The sequence below is a fragment of the Furipterus horrens genome, unplaced genomic scaffold (assembly GCF_987537825.1).
Source record: "Furipterus horrens unplaced genomic scaffold, mFurHor1.1.pri manual_scaffold_4, whole genome shotgun sequence".
In the NCBI taxonomy this organism is placed as follows: domain Eukaryota; kingdom Metazoa; phylum Chordata; class Mammalia; order Chiroptera; family Furipteridae; genus Furipterus; species Furipterus horrens.
Window position 1 is genome coordinate 89,616,771 of NW_028327174.1, and position 18,858 is coordinate 89,635,628.

At 38.9% G+C, this 18,858-nt stretch overlaps 1 pseudogene; it reads right to left on the bottom strand.

Moving 5' to 3' along the window:
- Positions 1 to 471: 471 nt before the first annotated feature.
- On the bottom strand, positions 472 to 1,560 carry LOC150012397 (ATP synthase F(1) complex subunit gamma, mitochondrial pseudogene; annotated as a pseudogene).
- Positions 1,561 to 18,858: the final 17,298 nt, after the last annotated feature.

Sequence of the window (18,858 nt, forward strand, 5' to 3'; positions counted from 1 at the left end):
TGGGGCTATTTTAATGATTTTAAATTAAACAAAATGTAAAAAGCTAATTCCTCAGCACCACTAACCACTTCTCAAGTGCTCAATAGCCATATTTCCTTCATTACAGAAAGTTCTATTTTACAGTGATTTGAAGACATTATTCCTCCCATCCTAACCTCAAGGAAATGACCAACTTGACTTTAGCATCTTCTTCTAATTCCCAAACCAAGAAATATGAGAGAGAGGTCACTGAAGTCTGAGATAATTTTATAAGTCTTCTCTTGAGATAGTTTTAGTAGTGGTTCAGCATTCCTTCAGATGACACCAGGATGCTGGTAGCACCACTATCTCAATCTCCCATAAGTCACAAACACTAGGCAGTGGGATCACCAATGAAGAAGGATTAGGTTGAGGAACTCAGAGCAGCATGGGAATGATGATTCTAGAAACAGCAGAATACCACCTTTATTACAATGCATTTCTTTCTTTTTTTTTCTTTTACTGTAAGATGTTTATTGTAAGATAATTTACAAGTATCTTGCTGTCTTTAGTAATTTAAACAATGGACCAAAAATTTCTTCTGACCAGGACAGCAGTAAGCTAAAAACAAATCAGCAGGCTGAATTTTCCTTCTTTACCTCTTGTCTGAGGACGAAACTTGATTTTCATTAATCCAGAGCTGCAGCACCAGAGATGATTTCAATCAACTCCTTTGTGATGACAGCTTGGTGGGTGCAGTTGAAGGTCAAAGTCAATTTGTCAATCATCTCAGAAGCATTCTTGCTCGCATTGTCCATGGCTGTTATCCTGGCACTTTGCTCACTCGTGGTGGATTCCTTCAGCGAGTAGTAGATGATGTTGGCCAGACTATATTCCTGGTAATTCTGCAGCATGTCAGCATCAATGTCGTCATAGATACTCATGCTCTCAGCACTTGCAGTGGTATTAAGAGAAAAGATGGGCTTTCCTTCTGTCTTGTAGGATATGACAGACCTGAATCAATTAAAGATGATAGATCCTTCATCAAATTCATATCCAGAATTTAGTAATTCCAGGGCAATGACTGATGCATCTCCAAAAGTAGGGGGTTTTCTTCCCACTTCTTTGAATGTCACCAGAAACTGGTCAGAATGAGTCCTATGAAGTATACCCCTAATTTTATCTCCAATTCCAACAATCTTAACTTCTTTCCCAGCTGCTGTGAGAGTAGCCACCTCATTTTTCATCTGTTTAGCAACTGAGGAATGGATAGCACCACAGAGCCCTCTGTCTGAGGATACGCCAATAAGGAGATGCTTCTTCTTGTCTTCATGCGCCTTAATATCAGCCTTTTCATACAGAGCCAAAGATCCTACTCCATACACTTGAGCTGGTTTCAGCTCCCTTTCAGCTCGGGCATATTTTGCTGCTGCTACCATTTTCATAGACTTGGTAATTTTCTGGATGTTTTTGATAGACTGCAGCCTCCTGGTAATATCTTTCAAAGTTGCCATATTTCGAACCTGGATCCATTGCGGCTGCACGGCCCAGGCCGAGACCCCAACGATGCCCGCCTGAGAAAACATGGTGGTAATAGCCCTGCTGAAGGTCGGTCTACAATGCATTTCTTATAAAACTATATTTAGTCTGCTGCCTGCTTGTCTTCTTATTTGGTGTGGTGTCTAACATTCCACCACTAGAAATTTATTCCTTTGGGTTTCATAGGTATCTTCTTTAGTCTCTATACTGGGACAGGATACATGGACTACACTGGTGACAGGAGAGAAAGACACAGATTTGTAGGGAAATGAGAGTAATTGTTAATGATCTCACTTGACCTACCATTACCTCAAAACAAACCCCAAAGAGGGGAGAGCAAGAATGAGGCTCCAGAATGCCTCATCCTATATCACATATCATACATGACAAACATTTTAAAATGTTACTTATTATATACCCAGCACAGTTCTGGGCCCATTAGGTGCTCAACACATACCTGATGGGTTTATTATAGATATTTAGTTTTAAGAATGACTTTAAGAATACTTTAGCGACTCCCGAACCCTCCTACTGGGTCACACGAGCGCGCACACAGAAGTGCCCGTGTGCCCTCCTAAGCGCGCAACCAACCTGCCTGCCAGTGTGCCTGGGCACCGCCAGCCCACCCCAACAGGCGCAAAACCAACCCGCTGGCCGCTGTACAGAGGCCTCCCCCTTCAATGGAACAGGCGAGCAATCCACCTTGGACCCACCCGCCCTGGTGCACAATGGGTCAACCCACCCCTGGCCTGCATGAGGGAATGCACTCTCCCCTAGCTGAGGCTAAAGGAGGGTTAAGTGACCTAGGGACACTCTGTAATAAGTTTTGGGTGCTGGCTCTCAAGAAAGAGCTGGGAGAGCAGCAGAATAGGTCCCAGTACAGAACTATCCCCAGTGCTATGGGAGAAATCACTTAAGCAGACTGGTCCCCTCCAAGTGGCATCAGCTGCAGGCAGCAGCTCAACAACTGTATACGAGATCACATCACAACGGCAGAAAATAAAAGCAGATCAATCTAAAAAGCAGAAACAAGACCAGTGCCCAAAATGGGGAAGTGGAATAACACCCCACCAAACAGAAACAATGCTCCACCAAAAGAAAAGGATGAATTCCCAAAAGAAGGGATAGATGAAATAGAACCAAGCAAACTATCAGACATGGAATTCAAAACACTAGTAATAAGGAAGCTCAATGAACTTGACAATCTCAAAGAAAGCTACAAAAAACTCCAGGAGTACTACAAAGAATTCCATGGAAACTACAAAGAACTCCAGGGAAGCTACAAGGAACTTACTGAGAAATACACAAGCATAAAAAAGGACATAGAAACTATCAATAAGAACCAGGAAGAAATGAAGAATACAATTTCTGAACTGAAGAACACAGTAGAATCAATCAAAAGCAGGCTAAATGAAGCAGAGGATCAGATCAGTGAGTTAGAGGACAATGAGGAAAAAATTCCAAAACAATGCAACAAAATTAAAAAGACAAAAAGAATGAAGAGGTTTTAAGAGAACTGCAGGACAACATGAAACAAAACAATATCAGTATGATAGGGATAAAATAAGGTTAAAAAGAGGACCATGGGATAAAAACCTGATTGAAAAAAGTAATGACAGAAAATTTTCGTAACTTGGTGAGAGAAAAAGTCATGCAAGTGCAGGAAGCACGGAGGGTCCCAATGAAGATGACCCAAAAAGGCCCACTCTAAGGCACATCATAATTAAAGTGGCAACATTCAAAGACAAAGACAGAATCCTAAAGGCAGCAAGAGAAAACAGCAAATAACAAACAAGGGAGCTCCGATAAGACTATCAACTGATTTCTCAACAGAAACACTACAATCCAGAATGGAAGACGAAAAACTATTTCAAACAATGAAAAACAAAGGCCTACAACCAAGACTACTCTACCCAGCAAGGACTCTCTTTCAAAATGGAAGGTGAAGTAAGGAGTTTCCCAGACAAAGGAAGGCTAAAAGAATACATCTCCACCAAACTAGCATTGCAAGAGATGCTAAAGAAAATGCTGTATAAAAGAAGAAGAAAAAGAGAGAGGGAGAGGAACACAGGTACAAAAGAAAATGAATAAATACCTGCCAATAATAACCTTAAATGTAAATGGATTAAATGCTCCAATCAAAAGACATAGGGTAGTAGAACGAATATGAAAACATGACCCACATATATGTGTCTACAAGAGACACAACTCAAAACAATAGATTTACACAGACTGAAAGTGAAGGGATGAAAAAAAGGTATTCCAAGCAAATGAACAATATAAAAAGCTGGGGTAACAATACCTTTATCAGAAAAAACAGATTTCACAGCAAAGGCCATAAAAAGAGACGAAGAAGGACATTTAATAATATTTAAGGGAAGAATCCATCAGGAAGATATAACACTGATAAACATATATGCACCCAACATAGGTGCACCAAAATATATATAGAAAATCTTGGAAGACTACAAGAAGGATGTCAGCAGCAATACACTCATAGTAGGGGACTTTAACACCCCATTGTCAACAATGGACAGATCTTCAAAGCAAAGAAACACACAGGATATTGAGACACTGAACAACACTCTAGATCAAATGGACTTAATTGATATATATATATAGAAATTTTCGCTCCAAAGAAGCAAAATATACATTCTTTTCTAATGCACATGGGATATTTTCAAAGATAGACCACATGGTAGGACACAAAACAAGCCTCAACAAATTCAAGAAAATTGAAATTATATCAACCATCTTCTCAGATTACAACGCCTTGAAAATAGAAATCAACTTCAATGAAAAAACTCAAAAACATTCAAACTCATAGATAATGAATAACATGCTATTAAATAATTAATGGGTTAACAATGACATCAAGGAAGAAATCAAGAAGTTTTCTAGAAACAAATGATGAGCACAAAACAGCCCAAAGCCTATGGGACACAGCGAAAGCAGTCCTGAGAGAAAAGTTCATAGCAATACAGGTCTACCTAAAAAGGATAGAAGACTCTCTAATAAAAAAATCTAACCCTACAGCTAAAAAAACTAGAACAACAAAAACAAACAAAGCCAAAAGTTAATAGAAGAAAGGAAATCAAGATCAGAGCAGAATTAAATGACATAGAGACTAAACAAACAATTCAAAAGATCAACAAAACTAGAAGCAGGTTCTTTGAAAAGTGAAACAAAATTGACAAGCCTTTAGCCAGGCTCATCCAGAAAAAAAGAGAGAGGACCCAAATAAATAAAATTATAAATGAAAGAGGAGAAATCACAACCAATATCACAGAAATACAAAGGACTGTAAGAAATTACTATAAAAAACTATATGGCAAGAAACTTGACAACCTAGATAAAATGGACAAATTTCTAGAAAAATATATCTTCCAAAACTGAATCAAGAAGCAGAAAGCCTGAATGGACCAATAACAGAAAGTGAAATTGAAACAGTAATCAAAAAAATCCTGGCACACCAAAGCCCTGGGCTGGATAGCTTCACAGGCATATTTTACAAAACATTAGGGAAGAACTAACACCTACCCTTCTCAAACTATTCCAAAAAATCCAAGAAGAGGGAAGACTTCCAAATTCTTTCTATGAAGCCAGTATTACCCTAATTCCAAAGCCAGGTCAAGACACAACAAAGAAAGAAAACTACCGTCCAATATCACCGATGAACATAGATACTAAAATCCTCAACAAAATATTGGCAAACTGGATCTAGCAACACATTAAAAAGATCATACATCACGATCAAGTAAAATTCATCCCAGGAATGCAAGGATGGTTTAATATTTGCAAATCAATAAACATAATACACCACATAAACAAAATGAAAGACAAAAACCACATGATCATATCAATAAATGCTGAAAAGGTATTTGATAAAGTACAACACCCATTTATGATGAAAACACTCAGCAGACTGGGAATAGAGGGAGCATACCTCAACATAATAAAGGCCATATATGAGAAACCCAGAGCCAACATCATACTCAATGGACAAAAACTGAAAACATTCTCCCTGAGATCAGGAACAAGACAAGGATGTCCATCTCTCCACTCCTATTCAATATACTATTGGAAGTTCTAGCCATAGCAATCAGACAAGAAAAAGAAATACAAGGCATCTAAATTGGAAAAGATGAAGTAAAACTGTCATTATTTACAGATGACATGAATAGTGTCCATAGAAAACCCTACAGACTCCACTAAAAAACTAATAAGTGAATTCGGCTAAATAGCAGGGTACAAAGTCAATATTCAGAAATCAAAGGCATTTCTGTACACTAACAATAAAATATTAGAGATAGAAAATAGAAAGAAAAATCCCATTTACTATAGCAACAAAAAAAAATAAAGTACCTAGAAATAAACTTAACCAGAGATAAAAGACCTGTACTTGAAAAACTATATAACACTGAAGAAAGAAATTAAGGAAGACACAAATAAATGGAAGTATATACCATGTTCATGGATGGGAAGAATCAACATCATTAAAATGTCCAAACTACCCAAAGCAACTTATAAATTCAATGCAATCCCTATTAAAATACCAGTGGCATATTTCACAGACTTAGAACAAATACTTCAAAAGTTTATATGGAACAAAAAAAGACCCCGAATAGCCACAGCAATCTTGAGACAGAATAACACAGTAGGAGGAATCACAATACCTGACATCAAACTATATTACAAGGCCACCGTAATCAAAACAGCCTGGTACTGGCATAAGAACAGACATATAGGTCAATGAAACAGAATAGAGACCCCAGAAATAAACCGAGATCTATATGGTCAACTAATATTAGACAAGGGGGCAGGAACATAAAATGGAGTGAGAAGAGCCTCTTCAACAAATGGTGTTGGGAGAACTGGACAGGGACATGCAAAAAAATGAAACTAGACCACTAACTTACACTACACAACAGAATAAACTCAAGAGAGTTTAACAGTTGGCTCAAGGGCGAATTCATCACAACTGTGCAGAAGCGTGGCACTGCTGTCATCAAGGCTCAAAAACTATCCAGTACAATGTCTGCTGCAAAAGCCATCTGTGACCACATCAGAGACATCTGGTTTGGAACCCCAGAGGGAGAGTTCATGTCCATGGGCATTATCTCTGATGGCAACTCCTATGGTGTTCCCAATTATCTACTTTACTCATTCCCTGTTACAATCAAGAATAAGATATGGAAGATTGTTGAAGGTCTGCCTATTAATGATTTCTCACATGAGAAGATGGAGCTTACTGCAAAGGAACTAACATTAGAAAAAACAACTGCATTTGAATTTCTTTCCTCTGCCTGACTAGACAGTCATTTTGAAGTTACTAAATACCCAAAAGTTGAAGACTCTAAATGTTGTCTTTGACTCTAGTATCAAATAATAATGCTATGCTTAAATCACTTATGAAACACAGCACATTTTAATGATTGTGTGCTTCTCGGTACCAATTTGCGACAGTTTATCATTGTGCTATTAGTGTTACATTCTAAATAAAATATATATTCAAGTGAAAAAAAGAAAAAGACTTAAATGTAAGACGTGACACCATAAAAGTCCTAGAGGAAAACATAGGCAGGAAAATGTCAGATATCCCACGTAACAATATTTTCACTGATACATTTCCTAAAGCAAGGAAAATAAAGGGAAAAATAAACAAACGAGGCTACATCAAACTAAAGAGTTTCTGTTCAGCAAAAGAAAACATCAGCAAGATGACAAGGAAACCAACCCTATGTGAAAACATATTTGCCGATGATACTTCAAACAAGGGATTGAGCTCCAAAATATATAAAGAATTTACACGTCTCAACACAAAGAAGACAGACAGCCCAATTAAAAAATGGGCAAAGGACCTGAACAAACACTTCTCCAAGGAGGATATATAGAGGGTCCATTAGCATATGAAAGAATGATCAACATCACTAGCTGTTAGAGAGATGCAAATAAAAACCACAATGAGATACCACTTTACACCTGACAGACTGGCCATTATCAACAAATCAACAAACAACAAGTGCTAGCGAGGATGTGGAGAAATGGGAACCCTAGTGCACTGTTAGTGGGAATGCAGACTGGTGCAACCACTATGGAAAAAAGTAGGAAATTTCCTCAAAAAAAGTCAAAATGAAATTACCTTTTGAATCAGTGATTCAACTGCTAGGATTATACCCAAAGAATCCTGAAACACCAAATCAAAAGAACCTATGCACTCCTATTTTCATAGCAGCACTGTTTACAATACCCAAGTGCTGGAAACAACCTAAGTGCTCATCTGTAGATGAGTGGATTAAAAAACTGTGGTACGTTTACACAATGGAATATTATGCAGCAGAAAGAAAGAAAGAACTCCTGCCATTTGTGACAACATGGATGGAACTAGAGAGAATTATGCTTAGCGAAATAAGGCAGGCAATGAAAGAGAAATATCATATGCTATCACTTGATACTGGAGACTAATGAACAACACAAACAAACGAACAAAATTGAACAAGGAACAGAGTACAAGTTATCAGGGGGGAGGGGGGAAAGAGAGAAGGGGAGTAAGTAGGGGAAGGGTTTAGTAAAGGAACTAGTATAAATAAACCATGGGCAATGGATAACGGGGTGGGGATTGACTGTGGTAGAAGGGGTGGGCTGGGTGGGGGGGTAGCAATGAGGGAAAAAGTAGGACAATTGTAATAGAAAAACAATAAATTAAAATTAAAAACAAAGAATACACAAATGTAGGGAAAAAATAAAAACACTGTAGCATTAGAATCACTCAAAAGCATGTTTATTCATTATAAGTTTTTTAAAAAAATTTAAGTGTTCCAGTCAAGGTGGTGACATAGGTAAACACAGTATTTGCCTCCTCCCACAACCACATCAAAATTACAACCAAACTACACAACACCCATCATACAGAACTGCCAGAAATCAAGCTGAATGGAAGTCCTACAACAATGGAATTAAAGAATAAACCACCTTGAGACTGGTAGAAGGAGCAGTGATGTGGCACAGGCTGATCTTACACCCCCTTGTGCTGGGTAAAAGTTGGGAGAAATATCTCAGATATGGAGGTCCTTCCAAGGACTGCAGAGTCCCAGATCCATACCAGGCCCTTCAGCCCATAGTTCCAGTGCCAGGGAGAAAAGTAAAAAACAGTGGGGATTGAGGCTGAGGAAAATGGAAACTTCTGGCATTTCAGGCATTTTCTCTTAAAGAGCTCATGCACAGACTTACTGCACTCATTCCTTCTGCACTCCAGCATGGGAGGCATCAGCTTGAAGGACACCAGAGACATATGAGGGGAAACTGAATTGTTTGGTATTAGGGCAAAAGCTGGAGGGGCAGCTCTCTCCCAGACAGAAGTGCTGGCAGAGGACATTGTTCCTTTGCTGACCCTTCCCCCAACAGAACCAGCAGGTGGGTGCCATATCTGAGACTGCATCAACCTGGGTCACACTGTTTGCCGCACCCTGGTGATTACCTGAGGCCCCGCCACATCTAATTTTGGGGCCCACCCACGCTGTTTCCAGTGGCTTTTCCATATGAATGGCTTAACTTAGCTCATGCTTCATATTTTTCTAAATTCTCTCATCCAAGCAGCATCTCATAGTTAGCGCCATACCTCTTGCTAAGTGGCTCTGGGCAGCCAGCCTTGGTTCACAACTTGGCCTCACCTGGGCACTTCCAAGCCCAGCAAAAGTAGCAGCCATCTAGAGATCACTTTCTAGGTTACGCCAGGTGGCCCTGGGAAGAATGCAGGCAGTGGCTGGCCTTGTCGTGCTCTTTCTGGAAGGTACCATAGCAAGTAGGCCCAGTGGACAGCTTCAGACCACATCAAAGTTCCACCACCCAGCCACCTCCACAAGTGATATACTCAAGGGTGGACTCAGCAGGCACTGGAGTCACAGTGAAGTAAGTCCTTCTATGTAGAGTGGTCCTCTGCACAGCTGATCCTCCACAGTGGTTGGAGAGCAGTAGTCATAGGCAGTCCTTGAAGCTGATCAGCCTGGGGAAATCTCTCCCACTGACATGCCAACAGCAATCAAGACTCAACTACAATAGGGTATCACAGCCCACATGCTTGGTGAAGCTTGAGTAACCAGTTTGTGTGATAAAGGAGGCTGTGCCCTTGTGCCCTACAGGACACCTACTACGTTATACAATTCTTTCAAGTCTGGGAGATGTAGCAGCTCTACCTAACACATAGAAACAAACAGTGAGGCTGCCAAAATGAGACAAAGAAACATGGCCCAAACGAAAGAACAGAACAAAATTCTAGAAACAGGACTAAACAAATGAAAACAAGCAAACTACCAGATGCAAATTTCAAAACACTGTTGGTTATAAGGACGTTCAAAGAACTTAGTGAGAACCTCAAAAGCATAAAAAAGAACCAGTCAGAAATGAAGGATACACTAATTTAAATAAAGAATAAGTTACAGGGACTCAATGGTAGAGTGGATAAAGCCAAGAATCAAATTGGCAGTTTGGAATATAAGGAAGTAAAAAACACCCAATCAGAATAGCAAGAAGAAAAAATAAATTTTAAAAAATGAGCATAGTGTAAGGAGGCTTCTGGGACAACTTCAAGCATACCAACATTCACATCATGGGGGAAGGAGAAGAGAGAGAGCAAGAAATCGAAAACTTATTTGAAAAATAATGACAGAAAACTTCCCTAACCTGGTGAAGGAAATAGACATACAAATCCAGGAAGCACACAGAGTCCCAAACAAGATGGACCCAAAGAAACCCACACCAAAACACATCAAAATTAAAATGATGAAGGTTAAAGACAAAGAGAAAAATCTTAAAAGGAGCAAGCGAAAAGCAGTTAGCTTCTTACAAGGGAGCTCCTATGTGACTGTCAACCGATTTCTCAAAAGAAACTTTCCAGGCCAGAAGAGAATGGCAAGAAGTATTCAACGTGATGAAAAGCAAGGACCTACAACCAAGATTACTCTATCCAGGAATGTGTCATTTAGAATGGAAGTACATTAAGAGCTTCCCAAACAAGAAAAAGCTAAAGGAATTCATCACCACTAAACTAAGCCAAACCCATATTATATAAAATGTTAAAGGGTCTTCTTAAAGAAAAAAAAGAAGATCAAAATTATGAACAATAAAATGACAATAAATACCTAATACCAACAACTGGATCTAAAAAACAAAATGAATAAGCAGAACAGAAATACAATCATAGATATAGAGAATGTTTTGATGGTTGCCGGAAGAGAGGGAAGTTGTATGGATGAAGAAGGTGGAGGGATTAAGAAGTACAGTACAAACTGTTTGTTACAGAATAGTCACAGCATGTAAAGTATAACATAGGGAATATAGTCAGACGGGTGTGAGATTTATCAGGATGATCACTTATTAAGTTATAGAATGTCGAATCACTGGGGTGTACACCTGACAATAATATAATAATGTATGTCAACATTAATCAAAAAATAAAAAATAACTTAAAAAATAGAAAAATTTTTTGAAAAAATGTAAGGACCCAAAGCAAATTTTCTTCTCTATTTTTGGCTTAATGAGCTAAATAATCCTTTTCACATCCTTACCTTCATTTTATTCACTCATTATTTACTCATTATAAAGTTATTTTTGTGTGCCTACTCTGCATTGTCATCATTGCAGAGGTTACAAAGTTGAATAATACCCCTTAGTCTAGAAACTTGAGAGGTAACTACGGAATGCCAATTGGAACCCACAACTTCTAGAATAGAAAATCCTGGCCTTGCTGTCTTTGATTTGTAGCCTCCATGTCAAATTCCTGAATCCCACTCTGTTGGTTAGAATTCATCTTGGGTGCCTAACTGAGGAAACCCTAAATAGCAGTGGCTTACACAAGGTAGACCTTGATTTCTCTTTCAGGTAAAAAACCAGTCAGCCTTCTGGACTAATAAGCGGCTCCTCTGCAAAACAGGATCTTCCGTTATTTTGGTGTAGCCAACCTTACTTAATCACTTCACAATCTAAGTTCTGCATCTGAGGTAGCAGAAAGAAGGGGAAGGAAAAAAAAGCATCTCTTCACACTTTCAGGAGGCTTCCACTTAACCCTCCTGGGCAGAATTTAGTCTTGTGGCTGTACTGCACTACAAAAAAGAATGAGCTGTTTCATCTTTTCCCCATCAAGCTTTTGATCCAAAAGGGAAAGTCTGTCATGGATGGTAGGGTGACACTAACAATCTCTGCCACCTGCCACATACTGTGCCTAAGGCCCTGTTCTACTCGAAGTGTACAGCCTACAGATGCAAAGGTAATAATCCACACCCTCTGATGAGAGAAACAAAAGCATTATGTTTGAATGATACCATTTACATGACCAACTTACTTTCAGTTGTATATAGTGCAAAGTTATAATCTCACCTTTTGCATATTTACTTGTTATTGTAAAATAGGAATAAAATGGCTGTCAGCAGACACCGCTATTAAAACCTTTCTTATATATTAAGACAAAACATTTGCAGAGGCAATAACAGGGCCATAAAGTACTCAAAGGTATAAAATTAGAACATCTAAGTTTTTTAAAAAAACATCAAATTGGTCATATTGGCCATGGTATTTTAAATTTCCAACTTGCAAAATCTTAGAATAGGACATAGAAAGAAAATGGGGAAATAAAGTAATGTTACCATGAGAACCTGAGTTTTTAGACCATAAATTTTAAGTAGTTTCATGCATAAAAGGAAGAAATAGAGCAGAGTGGAAAACACTAGCATGTGCAATACTCATAGTGACAAAGTCCATGGAAGCTTTGATGTTAATATCAGACAGTTAAAAAATGGACCAGCTCAGCCTCACTTGTTGCTAATATTTGATTGGGGATAATTAAACCACCATCATGTTTCCCAAGCAGAGGAAAGGCATTTTCTCATGTGAAGTAAAATGCTTCTTTTAGTTCTGTCCAAATTATATCCAAGACACATGGATAAAATTTCTCTTTAACACGGGATTTATTGAAAGTTTTAACTGTTTATAACCAATGTTTCATTTGCTTTTGCCCCATTAGTTAACGTAGGATTGTTACAAAGTGGGGGTCTCCAAAAATCCCCAGAGCTTGTGGGTTGGGGGATGGGGAAAAGGGAACAGCTTTTAAGATGCCTTTGCATGACTAAGGCTAGTAGCTAGTATCTTAGTTATGCAAATGGCCCCAAGGAGATGGGAGGGAATTTGACTATGAAATAGTGAGGAAAGAGCACACAAAGCCTGAGCAAGTTTCTGTGAATGGTCAGAACTGGTTACTACGCCCACTGCGTTACAGGACACAGTCAGGGATTTAAAAATAGGCAACGGAGATGTTAGCGAGAAGATCTCCATGTGGCTTTGAGAGGAAGAAAGGAGATCCACATGGCTTGCAGGAAAGGGAGAACTCCATGCAGTTTGGAAAGGAAAGGGAGAACTCCGTGCAGCCTGGAAAGGAAAAGGGGAATTCCATGTGGCTTTGAAAGGGAGAGGATACCAAGCGGCTTTGAAAGGGCAAACAGAACCATGCGTGACCCAGTGCAACACAGCACATGTTTTCCTGGACTGTTATACAGAGGCTGATGACATAGTACCCCAGATCCTGAGGGAGACAGCTGACAGATAAGGGATGGAGAACTTCTGGGCATGTTTTTGGCTTATAGCCTTTTGTGGGGGGCAAGGGAAGTGCTGGGTCCAATGGAAGAACAGGGCTCTGAGCTGAAGTGCTCACTGTCCTCCCCAGGTTGGAATACTGTAAATAAAGACCTGTTTTCCTCAACACTAGTTGTTGGGTTTTACACCAAGGCGCCACATGAAAGAATCCCATTTCGCTCTGTAACAGGATCCTGGTCCAAATCAAATACCCCTCTGTCTCCAAGTGTTTCTGACAGTCCTTTTGTGCTCCTGGAAAACCTAGTTGAATTTTAAGAGGCAGCTGTGGTGCTCTGGTGTCCTGCCCTCTCCTCCCCCACAGAATGCCACATCTGTAGTCCAGTGAAAGGAGAGGATATCCATATGTGCTGTGGCTCCCTGAGCACCCTGCCAGCTCTGCTGGTCACTTACAGGCTCTCCAGTCTTCGACCTCACTGACACAAATCATAGACTTCCAGCCAGCACTGCCTATAAAATTGATATAAATTCTGATATTCTGACATATGACTGAACCCCAACAGTGGAACCATCATAGATCGGAGCTGGAATCCAGTGTCAGAGACTCTCATCTCCCAGGGTTTTTTCTCCCAATTTTTCATAGTAATAAAATTCATAATTTTTGTAGTAAAAAATAAAGGCAATACTTTCTAGCTTCTCCTGCAGTTGAATTTAAGAGCACATGCTTAAGCTCTGGCCAAAGAGATAGAAGTGAAAAGAGAAGAGAAGGATCATAGTCTTCCTTTCTCCTTTCTCCTTTTTGTTGGTGAGAATGTATATGCAATGGCTGGAGCTCCAGCAGCAATCTTAAGCCATGAGATGACCTGGAGAATAGAAACTATATGTGCAAGAACAATCAAACAAAAAGAGTCTGGGTTCTTCTGACACTATCTAGTAAAATCTAGCTCAGAAGTAAGTGTCTCCAGACTTACACAGACAAAAGAGAAAAATAATCTTCCTTCTTGCTTAAGTCACTATTACATGTTACTCAGAGCCAAATTTTATTCTAACTATATGCTACAATTACAGAGCTCGCCATAGTCAAATAGTGACTAGGTGAATTGTTTTTTCATTTTCTGGGCTCTTTTTTATGATTCTTTTCCCAGAGCTCACTGTCCTCTGATGCCTTCTGTCTGCCTCAGCACTAATGGCCTCCATTGAAGTACCTATGCCCTGCAACTTTCCTAATCACTCTTCTATCCAGACATACCAATCCTACATCCCACTCCCTTTGGGGTATGGAAGGTAACTGACTAGGTACTGTGATAATGAAATGCATACTAAGTTATTCATGGGAAATAATAAATGTTTTTATTCTAATAAAGCATTCCAACAGGGCTTGGGGTGCCTAGACCCCAGGAATGACTAACATTGGTCTTCTAGTGGATAATTACGGCAGGTATTTTCAGGCAAGCAGACTTTTTGACATTTGATATAAAAATATATAGTTCTGCAAACTGTCAGGCAGCTCTAAGTTTATGTAAATAGCATGTCGGATTCAATTAGGATTCCCAGATACACAACTTTCTTCTTATATTGCTCACTTGTGTAAAACCATACCAGTGGTGTTCAAAATAAGACACATGGAAGCTAGGTGAGAAGTATGGACATTAACACTTTAAAAACATTTCAAGCTTTCAGAAATGGTATTCTTTTGATTTTCTTACCATCGTAATTGGACACAGTGTTTGAAAAACACCTCCATCTCCAACACAACAATATGTACTGAAAGTCTTTGTCTCCCCTCATCTCCAGAAGCCAGCCCTCAACCATGCCAATAAGCATATGATCTAAATAAGAACTGTGTGCACCATATGGAAACACCACTTATGGACAAATCCCCTGGCTCTGGTCCTTCCAACAAAACAGCCATCCCAACACCCTTTGATTTGAAAATTATGGGGCTTCCATTGATTGACACAATATTATGGGTTTTTTCTTTTTTTCTTCTTGAAACGATCAAAGTCAAGTCTACTAATTATTTATGAAATAGTAATGATTTGTTGTTGTTTCAGTAGGTTATATATTAATGGACTTTTCTCTAACTTTGTAAAAGTCAGAGCTATCTAACAGTCAGGGAAATATATAGTGAGGAAACACAGGAGACCACCTGAGTCATCGAATACTGTCTGAATAAACATCCACTTTTCCTTAGCTACCATTGGTATCACTTCCACTAAAAATACAGTAATCTGAGCCTGCATTCTGGGCCCCAAAGGAACAGCTTATGACCGACATGTAATTATAAACCAACTTCCTTGAAGATAGCAGTGCCTTGAAATGCAATACTGGTCTTGGAAAGTAGGGAGGCAAGTAACCTCCTGGTAACCTCTTATCTTTCCTTTCAGCACCTCTTATCTTACCATTCTCTTCCTTCTCCCTCTCTCTTTCATCCTACTGCTATTTACAATAACAGCCTCCTGGCAGGAAGTGAATTTTTTTTAATTATCAAAATATCCTGCTACGCATAATTTTTATAAAAATCTTGTTACTTTCTCCCTCCTCTTATTTTCTTTAAGAAATGTCCCTTTACTATGTAATTGTTATTTTTTTAAGCCCTTACCCCCTAAATTCATCAAGTTGGAGATTAAAGACCAGGACACAGAGTTTAAAGAGACAGAGCACATTTCTGGACTGACTAACACTCACCTAGGCATGCAGAGGAGTATCAGTCATCTGGTGACATGACTGCCTCGATTAACTGGTAGTCAGTCCTCTTGTGGGAGGCAAACCAGAATGGATGAAACAATTAGAAAATAATGCCAGCTGAAGATAATTAACAATGATGTCATGCTAGAAGTCAGTCCTGGAAATAACAATGATATGCCTAAAAATAGAGCTCAGGTGAATAAAGAACTAAGTGGGAGAGAGGTTTAAGAATTGGAAAGGTCCAGTTAGGGCCAGGTGAGGCTTGCCAGCTTCAGAGAGAGCTCTCAATTGCTGAAAGCAACTGTTTGGGCCAGAACTTGATCCCATTCAGGTCTTTGCAGAGTTTCAGTTTTGAGGCATTCAGTACTGGTTAAAAGGAAACGGACTCTTAATGGACTCTTGTGTCTGGTCCTTACTTCTTTACGGGCGGGAAAGCCAGTGCTGTCACTGCGTTGGGAAGACCCTTAAATCTCTGTACCAACTTGAAAAGTGCACGGTTTTCTTCTTCAGCAAAACCCTTTGGGTGCAAGGAGAAGAAGGGGGAAGAAACACTTCCACTAAGAAGCTATTAGAGGGAAATAAGTGAAAATGAAATGAGGTTTTAATCTTACTTCTAAGCGATCTTATGCATATGTAATGTTTCATCTTTATATAAAATGAGCAATAATTTAGATGCACTGAGTCAATATTTAATTACCCATGAGTTCAACATAATTTGTCCTTTGCTAACGTAAAATTCTTTCTATTAGAAGAAAAATTTGGTCTAAAGTGAATTAGATTTTGCTTCTAATTCTAGGTTTAAATAAAGCTTCCCTTTAAACATGGCTTAAATTGTTGTGTTCATCAGTTTATGACTTTGTGGTAAATGAGAGAGAAAATGTCCAGCATACTGGCTGACCACAGTACTCAATAAGTATTAATTTATTATTTTTAACAAAATTGTATAATTAAGCTGTAGTCTGCAGTAATGTAGATTTATTGAGCATTCCAAAATTTTCATTAACTCAGCCCATATTTTTCCATTTAGACGAGTTTAAAATGCACAATGAGAAAATGTACAACTTTTTAATTTTACTAGACCCTCCCTAAAATTCTTATCTCAAGGTTCTGTATTAGAACTAATTCTCTTTTATGTACTTTAGTAGCCATATTATCTCAGTCAGGATCTCGATTTGCAGCTTATCATTATCTCACCAGTCAAACAGGTCTTCATGGACTGACAAAGCCATTCTGCTTTTCCAAAGTGAGGGCATTGTAGTGCGTATGTGGTGAGTGTCTATGTGTCATTCATTTTGAAAGAAATTGCCCTCAGCCTAGTTGATCTCTGTAATGGTTTAAAAGCTGCTATCTTTCCGACTTTCTTTAGTGAGTGGTTGGCATCTTTGGCCATATGCAGGAAATCTCTGGCTCTCAATATAAATTAAATGTTGGTAAATAAAATTATTTTAAATGCAATAGAGCTTTCAAACAAATCCTCTAGTTGCTCCTTTGCAAAGTGAAGGATTCTTTCACAAAGCCAATAATCACTTCTTAATGCATGGGTTTTGCAAATCTGGAATTTAATCCATCAGATTTGTTTTAAACAGGTAACCCTTCTTTATTTGCTTTTCTGAGGATTGGTCTTTTGGCTTAATTTTAACAAAAAAAAAATAAAAGAATCAAGCCCAGATTACTCCAATCACATTTTGGTTTGGACAGGGTTGACAAATAATGGTTAAAGAGCAATTTGGGGACTGTCCCAGATCAGTAAATTCAAGATCCTCAGCAGAGCTGAAGTTTGAATACCATATATTTTCTTTTTAAGTTTACCAGGCACTTTGCAAGATTACGTCCTACAAAAACAAACAAACGAACAAAAACCCAATATTCCACAACCAATTCTATACATTAAGTGGTAACAAAGGAAGAGGAAGAGGCTGATCCCGCAAAGAGACATGTAGACTTGAGCAAGGAAATGCCTAAGCTGATGTTGTAAAACAAAACCACAGAGGTGGAAAAGGACAAAATGAGTTGGAGAAGCATGTTTTCTCAACCTGGAGAATAGAAAACTAAAAATAAGACCTCCTTCCTATGAAGAAAGACTGGCTGCGTCCTTTATGTTTCTCCTTTGTGCCCCTCACTCACATGCTTCTGTCTGGTGTGGCCGCCATCCAATCCTCCAGGGAGAAAAAGAATCTTGCTTTGTTCCTGCCAGACCTTCCAAGCAAATACAGCCCTTTGTTTCAGAGCTCTTTCACCTTCACAAAATGCTGAGACAGTTTTTACAAATCAGAGGAAATCTGATGGTGGGAGTGGGGGCAGGTTTGCAGAAAAAAAAAATTCCCTTCCTGCAACCAAGACAGGATACCTTTCAAGTAACCTTCTCTGTAGCAGAGACTGATGTGTTGGTGGTCTAGACCCTAATGCTGTAAGGACTTCTTTCAGGGACTCTGTGCCAAGCAATGTAGGAATCAGCGGGAAAAAAAATCTATCCCACCTGGATGTCCTGCCCCTCTAGCTATTTAAATCTGTCTCCAGATTTTCAGCTGAATGTTCTTCAGGGTGATGCATTTTCAGAAGGAAACCTCCACTTCTGACTGCTCAGCTCAGTCAACCTCTCTGAACTTCCTTTTAGGGTTCCCCAAATCCTCAGTGTGCCTTTCTGCTTGACATTGAGTACAAGGGCATTTCAGGGGATCAATCAAAGATAATAGAAGGGCTCTGAGCTTTTATAGTTTAAAAGAATGCTGTTTTCAGAAATTGTGAACAAGAGGACTTTTATAAGCATTTAATTATTTTTTGAATACATTACAAACTCCTCCATCTCTAGAATATAATAACTAAAAATGGCCTCATAATGAAATTTAAATGAACTTCATTCCATGAAAATGAGACTTTAAAGTCAGCCAGGCAAACAATGGCATTTCTTTTCCTATTGGCTCCTCAAAACGCTGTTCCATCAAACACAAAGGAATGTTGTTCCCTTCATGTAAGACATAATATTAACATGATTTTCATCATAGTTCCAACACCTTAGTTATGTAACATTCCAGGGCAAGTCCAGCTTCTTCAAGAATATTGGAAATCCTCTCTGCAAAAGAAAAAAAAACCTAAATG